At 40.6% G+C, this 12,451-nt stretch overlaps 1 protein-coding gene and 1 pseudogene across 8 annotated transcripts in view; both read left to right on the plus strand.

Annotated features, from left to right (window-relative positions):
- Window positions 1–12,451, plus strand: part of FHIT (fragile histidine triad diadenosine triphosphatase) — a 1,378,910-nt gene that overhangs the window by 669,495 nt on the left and 696,964 nt on the right. The gene's annotated exons all lie outside the window — the stretch shown is intronic.
- LOC148108928 (cytochrome c oxidase assembly protein COX20, mitochondrial pseudogene) overlaps window positions 1–12,451 on the plus strand; it is a 58,020-nt pseudogene continuing 45,569 nt past the window's right edge.

The following is a 12,451-nucleotide window of genomic DNA, read 5'->3' on the forward strand; positions in this document are numbered from 1 at the left end:
TATATATATATATATATATATGATTTTATTTATTTGAGAGCAAGAACACAAGTGAGGGGAAGGGCAGAGGGAGAGGGAGAAGCAGACTCCCCATTGGGTGGGGAGCCCAACACGGGGCTCAATCCAGGGAACCCAGGATCATGACCTGAGCCAAAGGCAGACACTTAACCAACTGAGCCACCCAGGCATCCCTGCATGCTAGTTCTTATGCTAAGTGCTTATGGTGTACGTCCCTACATAATACTGACCACAGAGCGGGGAGGCTGATGACATTAATACTCCCATTAATACTCCCATGAAGAACATGGGGTTTTGGGCAGATAAGCTGTTTGGGACAAGCCCATGAAGTTAGTATCCAAGTGTGTATGTAAATGACCACAAAACTGGTATCTTTCACCTTGTCACGATTTACAGACCACCCGGGTTCCGGGATACAGCCCACCCACTTCCTCCACTGCCTGTTGCCGTTCTGAGCACACACTTGCTTCTCCAATTCAGCCCTTGGGTGCTTTGCAGGTGTGGTTTTTCTGGTGAGGCTGTATAGCTTAGGTTTCAAAGTAGTAACCACAGTATTAAATCTATCCTCTCTTTATGTTGAGTTTAATGTTTATTTGCTGTTTTGCACATAAATAAATGATTGATTAGGAAGATAAGGCTTTTCAGACCCTCTGGCATATGTCATTGTAGCCAAGGAGGAATATATTTAAGTAACTGAGTTACTTAACCTTCCCTGACCTTTAATTCCTTCATCTGTTGAATGGGCATCACAAGATACCTAACTGATAGAGATGCTGTGAAGTTTGAAAGATTAATGAACACAGAGTCCCTGGCCCAGTACCTGGCATACAATAAATACCTCCTCAGTTGCTTCTGTTATTTTACTATTATTATTTGCCTTTTCTCCCCAAGCGATTGGTTTATATCAAAGTGTATAGTGTCTTTTTTCCAGCATGAGCCCAGTTCTAGAGATGGGAAATGGCAGGTAACTTGGCTCTTGTAACAGTCACTGTTTGCTCTTTAAATAATGCTATTTAAAAATTGAAATTGTATTTTGTTGATAGTGTTGCACCTGTGAAATTGAGCCTCCCATGCCTCACTTGTACTGTTTTGATGATTTAATGATTTTCTTATTTAATCATTAATCAATGCAAAAATTGTAATATAAAGATGAACATTGTGGAATTTCCAGGACATTCCAAAACTATTCATTAATTTAGCCCTATAAAATTGGTCTATAAACATAACCGGTGGGTTTTTTTTAATTATTTTTTTTATTACATGTGAGTGTGACAGAAGCTCTTTGGGGCTTCATCCATCCTAGGTTGCTATATTCACTTGATTTAAGATTCTGAGGCTTATTTTTTTCATTAATTCTGAATTTTTCAAATTGCTATAATGTGAATACATGTTCATTTCCCCCTGGATGTAAAAATAAGCTTAATGATGAAAATTATTTCGGCTTTCTATATCAGAAGAAAGCCCCGCCTTTGGTGTTGGTATGGTCAGGGTTGACCCTCACGGCCCTCTGTCAGCCTTGTCTACCTTCCTTTCTCTTGAGTGCTGGGTAAACAGACACAGTGCCTGTCCAGATTGTGTCACTGCCGGCTTAGGGAGAAAAATGCATTGGAATTGGTGGAGATGACTTTTTCCTGTTCTGATGAGTATAAGGTTCCATAACCATCTCCCAAAACGATGTGTCTGCCTCTGATACGGCTCCCGTGTTGTTACTCACAATTCCCTGTGTGGTTAGGAGGCAGGTGTGAGTGCCTTCAGCTCTGTGTTTCCCAGGGAGAATTCATTCCCACCAAACTGCTACTTCTTCCACTTCTTCTGTCGGTTAATGGGTTAATGGTCTTCCCACTGTTGGATTTTTTCAAGCCTTGAAATATTCTTCTCCACAGGGTCTCTCTGGATTCATTCTCTCACACCCGTCTTCTCCATTTCCACTCTGTATCCCGGAGCTCAGAGTTGTCGCTGTCTCTCTCTCTCTCTCTTCCTATAATATTTTAATGGGTTCCTAATTGATCTCCCCGCCTCCAGCTCCCCTCAGCCCTTTAGTTAATCTTGGAACAGTGCTCATACAAATTAAGTGCTTTAATTACTGTTTGATTTCAATTGAACTTTACCAAAGAAACTGGCTATCTGTGTGGGGATGGATTTTTTTTAGCCTTGGTGCATATCTTGTGACCAGCACCTCGAGAGCAAAGAGGTACCACTTTCAAGTGCATTTACCTGTTTGTGAAATGTACTTTGCATCATTTACTGTAACATACTTTGGTGTGCAATCAACATAATAGCTTTAGCTTTTTCAACTTTTTTTTTTTTTTAAGAAAAGGATCAACTCTGGAACATGCATCTCATTAGTATTAGAAGTACTCAGTCTCTGTAAAATGAATATAATAAGAGACATTTCTATAATATAAGACCAAAGGAGATAAATGTCGGGTTGTCAGAAAACTTAAATGAATAATGGTATTTGAGGCATTTGTTTTTCTTGCAATTTGAGATATGATAATTACTGGTATTTAAATTCCCCCCCCCCAACTTCTCTTGCTTCTATGCCTTGGGGATTGGGGGCTTTTGGACGCATCAGGCATTTTCCTATCCTGTCAGAAGTTTCTTGAGGGATTATCAGTGGTTTTCTGTTCTCCGTGAAAAACAAAGAACGTATAGTTGAAAGGCTGCAAAGACTAGACTGCTTTTAAAGCAGAGCATTTTATAAAACTTTGTAGCATGGAAAGAGTGGGAATTTGGTTTGAAGAAATAAATGGGCCTAAGAAGGACTTGTTTAAAAGGGGAAGTCTTACAATACCATCTTGGTATAAAATTAGTTTAGTAAGTTAATAAAAATAAGATTAATCCCAAACTATCCCCTTTATTTAAAACATGGCTCTTCTTGGGGCACCTGGGTGGCTCAGTGGGTTAAGCGTCCAACCCTTGGTTTCGGCTCAGGTCGGGATCTCAGGGTTGTGAGATCGAACCTTGTGCTGGGCTCTACACTGAGCATGGAGTCTGCTTGGGATCTCTCTCCCCCTCTGCCTCCCTCCCCCTGCCCACACTTTTTTATGATAGGGGAAGATTTGATGGCATGGACTTAACCTGAGCCTTTAAAGTCATGTCGGGAATGTAGCATATGACTCTTGATCCCAGGGTCGGAGTCGTGAGTTCAAGCCCCACATTAAGCATGGAGCCTACTTTAAAAAAAAAAAAAATTCAGGGAACCAGTAAAGATTTCTTCTCCTCGGGTCATGCTTTTTTGAGCAAGAGACAAGAGGACCTTTTAGTAGGCTGAGTTCTGCCATGGTGTTGGGTATTAAGTAGGTAGTTTGACGACCGTTTCTTTCTACACTTTCAAAGGATTTCGGGGGAAGTTAATATGTCTGGTGACACACCCACACTCTGTAGATAAAGGGCTAATAATATGATCTCCCACAAAAGAAACTTCTGACATCTCTTTTTGCAACAGTCTTGCTAGAAGGGACATGAGTCCAACCCAATGTGGATATTATTTTCTTAGGTAAAGTTACACTGATTTGTGGAAAATAGTAAAAAAAAATTAAAAACCCCTCTCACACCCCTTTTTTGTGCTAGATCCTGTGCTAAATATTTAATCTTACCCTAAGTGTAAGGTCGATATCATTACATTATGTGTTTTACAGATGTGGATGCTGAAGCCCAGAAGGGTCAACTGCTCAAAGCCAGAGCTTTGGCAGAGTCTGTGTGCTTTGGGTTAAAGCCATGTCCATAACCATGCCATCCCTCTGGACATGCTGTAATCTCTCCTGGCTGGATGGCTTTGCAAGATCATGGTTATTAGGATTCAAGATTTTATGCTTTATTTCCCCCTGAGAAATGTTGGATTTAGTAAGACTTTTCCTACGTCTCTTCGGTAAAGGAGGAATAGAGGAAAGGATGGTGGGGAGAGCAGAGTGATGTGTATTGAATCACTATTGGTAGAATTACAGTTTTTAGGGCCAGTACTTCTGATTGAAAGACTGAGTTCCACAAAGTTCTGCCCTTGGTCAGGGTTCAGTGGTAAGTCTTAGGTAATTAAAGCCACATACACCAAGGGATGCCTGGGTGGCTCAGTCGGTTAAGCATCTGCCTCCAGCTCAGGTCATGATCTCAGGGTCCTGGGATTGAGCCCCACAACAGGCTCTGTGCTTGGTGGGGAGCCAGCTTCTCCCTCTCCCTCTGCTGCTCCCCCCTGCTTGTGCTCTCTGTCAAATAAATAAATAAAATCTTAAAAAAAAAATCCATATATACCAAAATAAGTACAGATACATCATTTTCTGTCAATTTGGAGATTTTTTTTTTTTTTTTGGAACTAAACCTGATTCCCAAGAGATAAGAAAAACAAGGTGTTTTTTTTTTCTTCTCAACATTTACATGAAATAACACCTAAATACTTTTAAGTGTGAACAAATGTCCCATGGTATTCAGTAATGTGAGTATGTACCACCCACAAAATGAAGAAAAGATTTTGGGGAGAATAGCGTCATTTTTAAATGTTGGTATTCTGAACTTTGTCCTTCCATGCTGAAGTCTGAGGAGATGATGTATTGTCCCGCTGATGAAGCTCAGGGAGAGATTAGCTGCAGTGGTTACACACCACCCCCTCCCCACACAGTGCTCAGGTGGTTGGTCCACAGTGGGCTGCAGGCATGCTTCAGGAACGTACAGAATGATCCAGAGCAGGGTTGGTTTTGTCTTGGTCAGTCTGTGGGGGAAGATTGTGCTGTGTCAGTCCTGACAGGGTCAGAAGCTTCTCATGGTTCGTGTGTGGATGCATCCAGGGGGGACTTTTGAAACACCTGTTCCTCTGAGGGACCTCCCTGCAGTGATTTCCTAGTAGTCTGCTTCCAGTGGTCTGCAGGGCCCTGTTCAGCACAGTTCTGACATGCCTCTCACCTCTTATCTCCTGCCACCACTGTCCCCAGCGCTCGCCACCTCTCTGTGCTCTCTGTCTGATGGGCTGGGTGTTAGTCCTTGTGCCCACCAGGCCCTTTCCCCCACCCCCCCAGGTCCTTTGCAGGTGCTTTGGCCTCTTCCCTTTTCTCATCATTCCTTAAGCTCTCAGCTCAGATGTCATTTCTGCAGTGGTGGTCCGTTCTCCCTGCCTAGGTCAAACCCCGAGGAGATCACAGACTTTTAGCAGCCGTGTCTGTTCTTTGAGGGCCTGCCTCAGCTGTACGTTGGGTGTTTGATGACAATGTGTGGGAGGGGAGAGGGTCTGATGATTGAAAGCCTGAAATTTCAAGCCATTCAACTGCACCTCAAACCAAACTTGGCCTCTTAGCAGTCCCGTGAGCTCTCTGTGCCTCAGTGCCTCTTCTGTGATGTGGAGATGTCACAACACCTCATTCTTAGAGGTATGGTGACAATTAGATGAGCTGATGTTAGAACAGTGCCTGGTGCCCAGAAGGGGCTCGTTATGTGGCACTTCTTTTTAATTTTTGATTAATGACCATTCTTCCATTAGACTTGACCTCTAGGTGGCAGGGGCTGTGCTGTTTGTGTTCAACACCGTCCTTCTGCTCCTGGCACGATGCCTGGCCCATCATAGGCACCCCTTCAGTGTGTGTGTTTACTGCGGGCCGGCCCTGTGTTAGGCGGGCTGTGAATGCTTCAACCTCTGTTTGAATCAGTACTCAAGTCTGTGATAGGATTTAGAGATGTGCTCCTGGCACACAGAGGTTGCTAGTTCTTCCCTGGCAGTCGGGACACTTTCTATAATGTGGACCTTTGCTCTGGGCCTTTGGGTACAAGGACTGTCTCAGGAAATGGCTCATCTGACCCAGGATCCTGACACTGATGCAGGGGTGAGGCTTATCTTGCATGTGTGTCCCACTTCCATGAAACTAGTGGTTTTCAGATTTTTATTTTAAACTGCACATTTCTTTTTTTTTTTTTTTGAAAGTTATTTATAATCTTGCATGGAAACTCAGTTTATCAAACTGATTCCAGTAAGGTGCTCTAGTTAGGACAGAGCTTGGCTTGTTTGGGGCTTCCCATCCTCAGCCTGCCTCTGACCGCCTTTGAAGACCTTTGCCTTAAACAAAATAGTGATCTGTTTTCTACGGTTGTTTGCTGAGAAACTGACTTTGAATGCCTAGTGGACCAATATGCAGGTAATGTGCAGAAGAATAAAGCCTCCAACCTTTTTATCCCAAGTAGGGAATACAGTTGACCTTTGAACAACATGGGTTTGAACTCTACGTGTCCACTTATACATGGATTTTTTTTAAGACTTTATTTTTTAAGTAATATCTACATCCAATGTGGGGCTCGAACTCTCAGCCCTGACATCAAAAGCCTCGTGCTTTACTGATGGAGCCAGCCAGGTGCCCCTATATATGGAGTTTTTTTCAGTAAATTCAATACAGGCCTGTAAATGTATTTTTTCTCATGATTTTCTTAACACTGCCTTTTCTCTAGCTTCCTTTATTGTAAGAATACAGTAGATAATACATATGCAAAATTTGTGTTAATTGACTTTAGGTTTCAGGTAAGGCTTCCGGTCAATAGTAGGCTATTAGAAGTGAGGTTTTTGGGAGTCAAAAGTTGCACATGGAATTTTGATTGCCCTAGGCAATCAGTGCCCCTAATCGTCATGTTGTTCAGGAGTCAACTATGCTTTGAAGAACTCTGAACAGTTCTTAGAGTGCTAGAGAGAAGATCCCACTATTTGGCATTTTTAAGGCTGCTGTATAGCTGCCTCCTTTCATTTTAAAGAACAGAGATGTTAAATATGATGGAGAGAAGAATGTTGCTATCCTTTTAATTAGTTTCTTGATTTCGTTTAACTATACCATTCAGTATGGTAATGTCTCCCAGAACTGCTGGGGAGTCTTCCATGTATATCTATATATATTTGTATGAATAGAAGAGAAGCATAAGTGTAGAATGTGTAAGAATGTTGCATAATACAGTCCAAGTGCTGGGTTTCTATCAGTCTAAGACTAGAAATGGGAGAACTGAGGACATCAGGATGGCTCAGGCAGTTAGGCTTCCAACTCTTGATTTCAGCTCAGGTCCTGATCTCAGGGTCCTGGGATATTGAGCCCTGTGTCAGGATCCATGCTCAGTGGAGAGTCTGCTTGGGGAGTCTCTCCCTCCCTCTCCCTCTGCCCCTCTCCCCATTCACATGCATCTGTACTCGCTCTCTCTTTAAATAAATCTATTTTAAAAAAGAGAAAAAGAAATGGTAGAATTGGATATTTGTTGTTTTTTAATCAAAAGGAAAATCGTGATTAAGGCTCACTCTTCAATAACATATTTACTACCAGGCAATTTGAAATAATCAGACCTTTTTTGTGATTCCAGAAATAGTTCAAATAAAGATCTATTTTTCAATTTGAAGAAAAAAAATTTGGTCACACTGCGGGATGGAGAATTGTTTTAGTTTAGTTTTTTTTTTTCCTTTTTTTCTTAACACTAGGGGATTTTTTTGAAAGAAAAGTTTTCTATGCCAGGGTTGTTATATATATTCTTTTTTTGTTATTTTTTAAACTTAATTAAAAAATACATTTTCTTTAAGTAGAGCCCTAAGTTTGGGACTGATGACTAAGGATCCCTTAAATTCATGTCTACTTAAATTAATTCACTACTTCCAACGTGAATTTTCTTCTGAACAAGCAATGAAAAAATATTTAGCTTATATAGGCCATCTGGCTTTAAAATGTGGAGAATTTTCTTTTAGGCTTCATCTATTTTAGTGTGACTATAGGATCAGAATTCCAATGAATCCTAAACAGAAGACTCACAATTCAAACTTTAATGCTTTGGGGATTGTAAATCACAGCACATATGGGATGGTACATGTTTTGGGAGAAACGGATCCTCCTGGCCCACATGTAAAATTAAAGCTGTCTGTATTCTGTGTTTATTGAACGTAGTTATTTTACCAAGATGAATCTGAATAAACAGTTCCTGTATTTTTAATCTTATCATTGGGATAATTAAAAACCGTAAAAATGTCTTTTTGTCAAATTATCATGCAATATAAATGCTCAATAATGTTCTCAACTTATAAGGTTGCTCAGAAAAAGTAATGGCTTTCCCTGTTTTCTCATGGTTCATTTTTTACCATCTAATAAATAACAAGAAAGGGTCTTATTATCCTTGGAAGGAAGCTATGAATCCTGTGGTTAGTCTAAAGACATGGGACCTCTTTCCCTGTAGGCCTTGTACTCTGACAAGACAAGATATTTGGACAGAGATATTCATAATTACTATAGCCAAGAGATTTGGCTTTATTTTAACATTTCTCAAAATGTGTACTGAGAAAGTTCATTCCCCAAAGGGTCAGTAGAAAAGTTCAAGGCAAGTTCAACTGGCATATCTGTTGGAAGACTTCTCAACCTTCAGATGTTTTAATATGTGAATATGCATCATGAATCTATGAAAAGAGGGTGTTGGAAGGAGTGCAATGATAGGCAGTGATTTCCAGATGATTTGACTCTAGAATATTTTGTAGGACTCTAGTTCTGCTGATGACAGCTCGGGGGAACTTTATGTGTGACTGGGGACTTGTAGGCTTGTTAATACTGAATTTCCTGGGTGCTTGACAGCATCGGACTCTCCTGTCCTACTTCACTCCAGTACATTTTAACATTTCTGAAATTGGGATGCAGTTTACAATCATCACATACTGGTTTTCCTTTAATTCCAACAAAGCTATTAGTGAATTGATGGTGCCTTTGAATTAAGTAAATTATTAAGTAATGCAGATTTAAATTAGAATTTAGTCATTGTGTTCAGCCTATCCCACAGGAAGTATAGTATTAAGTATAAAGAACTAAATGAGAGGAAAAAGACTATTCTGTTTTGTGGAAAAATTCATTTACTATGCTACTATGAGCTTTGTTTTCTAGAATGTCTGGGATCTGGTTAAAAAATAAATCTCACTCATAGTTTTGGTTAGCTTAATATAGTTGTGGCCCATGCTAAGTGCTTTCCGTAGAGGTACCTGTGGTAGGTGGTATTAACTCCATTTTAAATGTGAGGGAAAATGAGACCCAGAGAGATTTAATAATTTGTATACTGTACTTGCTGTGGGCGAAGGAGATTTTAATCCCAGGCAGCCTGCCTATCCCAACCTACTCATTGTTTAACCTCACTGAGCATTGTTATTTATTCTTTTCAGGTAAACTTTCCTATACTTTGGCATTGTGACATGTACCAGTGAGTCCTTGAGCTGGATCTTTACTAGAACCCCCTGGGGGCTCTTGGAAACTAGAGATTCCTGGGCCCCATCCCCAAGAGATACTTAGCTCTGGGGTGAGACTTGAGAAGCTGGTTTTCAACTTTGTTTTGTTTTTTTGTTTTTTAATATAAAAAAAAGTCAAGCGATTTTGATTGAGCTCGATTTGGGAATGACTGATGAACACATAATAAGAAGTGTTTTTCTTTCCACCCAAGGTTAAAATGTAATAAAATACAACATAGTCCCCAAACCACGAAGAGCATCATGAAATGTTGTATGGCCCCAAAGGCCCCCATCCTATCTCACAGAGCATTGGCTCGCTGATTTCCTGCATCCATTATTGGCACCTGGAGGTGGCACTCAGGGTATGTTGAGGAAGCAGATAGGCATAAATCCACTTGGTACCTTTGCCTGAAATGTGTGACAGCGCTTTCATGCCTCCTGATCCATTTGGTCCTCTTACTGTATTAAAAACCTTCTTTAAGAATAACCTCAATGTAAACTGTCACAGATGGAGATGAGTAAGATGTCAACACACCTGACCTTTCAGTCTTCAGCTCTGATGGCAATAAAAAAAGGGAGCCCCTCTAATCTGCCTGCAAATAGCTGCAGCTTCCTTGATCTGGTCTAATCAAAGGAACAAGCCCATAGGGGCTTAAAGGATTCCATGCTGCCTCTGAGGCCATTAATTTAATTGCTGCATTCAGTGAATTATGGGGAAGGTGAGTTAAACACTGAAATCTTTGGGGCAAGAGATTAAGTAGGTTAGTTCCATAATTCGTGTTGTCTTTAAGAAGGGACGTAGTGTCCCCCACAGTGCGACTTAGCAAAACTGATAGCTGTGTCTAAAGGCAGCACAAAAGATAAGTAGCAAGTCAGGTCTGGTCTTGGGAGGCGGGCAGGGGTGAGTGTGACAGAGTAGGTGTGAAGTAAATGCTCTTGAACTTTAATGAAGACTGGGAGCCTCCCTCGTTTGAAGTATCCTGGAATTATGCAAATTTTTTTCCCCCTGGGCTATGTGATAAGTAAAAAAAGATACACTTTTTCAAATATTTATACTTATTAATATTTAAATGCAACTCTGTGTGTTTTGTGCTGTACAAGTCTAGCTGTGAGCCATCATTATCCAGGGCATCTGATCAAATGTGAATTAATTGAGTCTGGTGGCCCTCTTTCTCTTAGTCTGGCTCATGGCCACGGTCTTCATGCACATGGACTGGATGTCTTTTGGATTAATTGACTAGTTAAATTAATCATTTCATTGCATGAGAGTCCAACCACTGCTGGACTCAGTTTACCTGGTTGTTAGTGGTATTTAACTTAAGCTGCTTTTGGTAAGCTGGTTTGTTTAAAAATGGATTTTGATCCTTTAAAATAAAATTATTGTTTTCCTCTTTATGAATTTCCTTTTTCTGATGCCAGCCTTATTCTAGCCCATTTTCCTCTATTGACAAACATTTATCAAAATAAATTTTCCTCCAGTCGAGCATGTGGCTGTTACAAGTCAAACAGAGTAGTCATTTGCAGGATTCCTCCTATTTGTGAAAGCTAATCATTTGTTTTAATTATTTCTATTAGGTTGCATAATCTTTTTAAAAATAATTTATTATGTTAGTCAGCATCTAGTATATCATTAGTTTTTGATGTAGTGTTCCATGATTCATTGTTTAGGTTGCGTAATCTTGAGAGAAGAGCATCTGGTATAGGATATTGCTCCTGTATGAGTTAAAGGACTCTTTCAAGGAATCATGATAATACCCATAAAAGTTATTAGTAATGGAGAAAATATATATTGAATGCCTACTGTGTGCCTGGCACTGCACTGATTAAGCAAAATGTTACCTCATTTTAATTAATGCTTACAACAAGACTGTCTTCATTTGTAATTGGTTCACTTGTTGGTTCTAGAGACTTGCATGTAGATAAGTTGCTTTCATCCTATTTCATGAGGAGGAGTAGACTGTCACCTTGTAAAGGCTCACGAGAAGATGGCAGGTCTGAAGCTCAGTAATGGGGGGGAAAAACAGTCCTCAAAGTCTGATAGGAAGTGAGTGGCACTTGTTGTCTAAGACCCTGACTTAAAATAGAGTTTAGTCTTTGGTAAAAAAGAGAACCTCTCTGATCTCCATGAAAACCTAATCTGAGTTGGAGCCTATGTGAATTCTAATTAAGTATCTCCCCACAGTGGCTGAGTCACTTACCTTCCTTTTTCTGTTCCCACCTATTTACCCCCCATCCTCGCCTGACACCTCACCCCCACCATCAGTGTAAATGTAAAACTTCATTTACATTTGGAATATAAGTATTGCTTTTAAAAAGAAAAGAAAATATATTCTCAAGGTGCATATGCTATAATACAGTGGATATGGACATCAACTTGAAAATTGGGTTCAAATCATAGCTCTACGTCTGAGCTAACTTGGGTGAGGATTTGAACCTTGCTGTGCCTCCGTTTCCTTTAAAACTCTGAGTAATAGGGGCGCCTGGGTGGTACAGCGGTTAAGCGTCTGCCTTCAGCTCAGGGCGTGATCCCGGCGATCTGGGATCGAGCCCCACATCAGGCTCTTCCGCTAGGAGCCTGCTTCTTCCTCTCCCACTCCCCCTGCTTGTGTTCCCTCTCTCGCTGGCTGTCTCTATCTCTGTCGAATAAATAAATAAAATCTTAAAAAATAAAAATAAAAAAAATAAAACTCTGAGTAATAGTAGCATCACCCTGGCAAACTATGGAAGGTGAGATCATGTGTGTTACAAGCTTAGCTCAATAACGAGTACCTAGAAAGGGCCCAAGATGTGTGTAAGAAATGGCGGCCTTTTTTTTCCCCCCGAAGATAGATTTGGGACTTAAAAAATTAAATTAGGTAAAAAATAATGACTTTTGGTGCTGTGGGATTTGTGAGCTCAAGGACTTGGGTTGCAAGAACAACAAACACGAGCCTGCTTATTTAATAGAACGTGCCCTCAGTGAGGGGCTGATCCGCTTTCAGCTTGAGGAGTGCTTCAGAATTTTAATTATTTGGGGGAGCTTCCCAGGGTAATAGAAGTTGCTTTATGGTTGCTTTCTCTCCATGTCAAACTGAAGGGATAATTGTAACAAATGAGCGTTCACATGCCAAGATGTGATGCAGCAAATGAACTTATGATAATTATCGTCAACATGGCCAGGGTTCTGGTTTGATCAGTAGCCGAAGACTGCTTTCTTAAGATGAAATAGTCATTTAAACGAGCACGACATCTTCTCTGAGA

Source organism: Ursus americanus, chromosome 14 (assembly GCF_024610735.1).
Source record: "Ursus americanus isolate L20-20 chromosome 14, mUrsAme1.1.p, whole genome shotgun sequence".
In the NCBI taxonomy this organism is placed as follows: Eukaryota; Metazoa; Chordata; class Mammalia; order Carnivora; family Ursidae; genus Ursus; species Ursus americanus.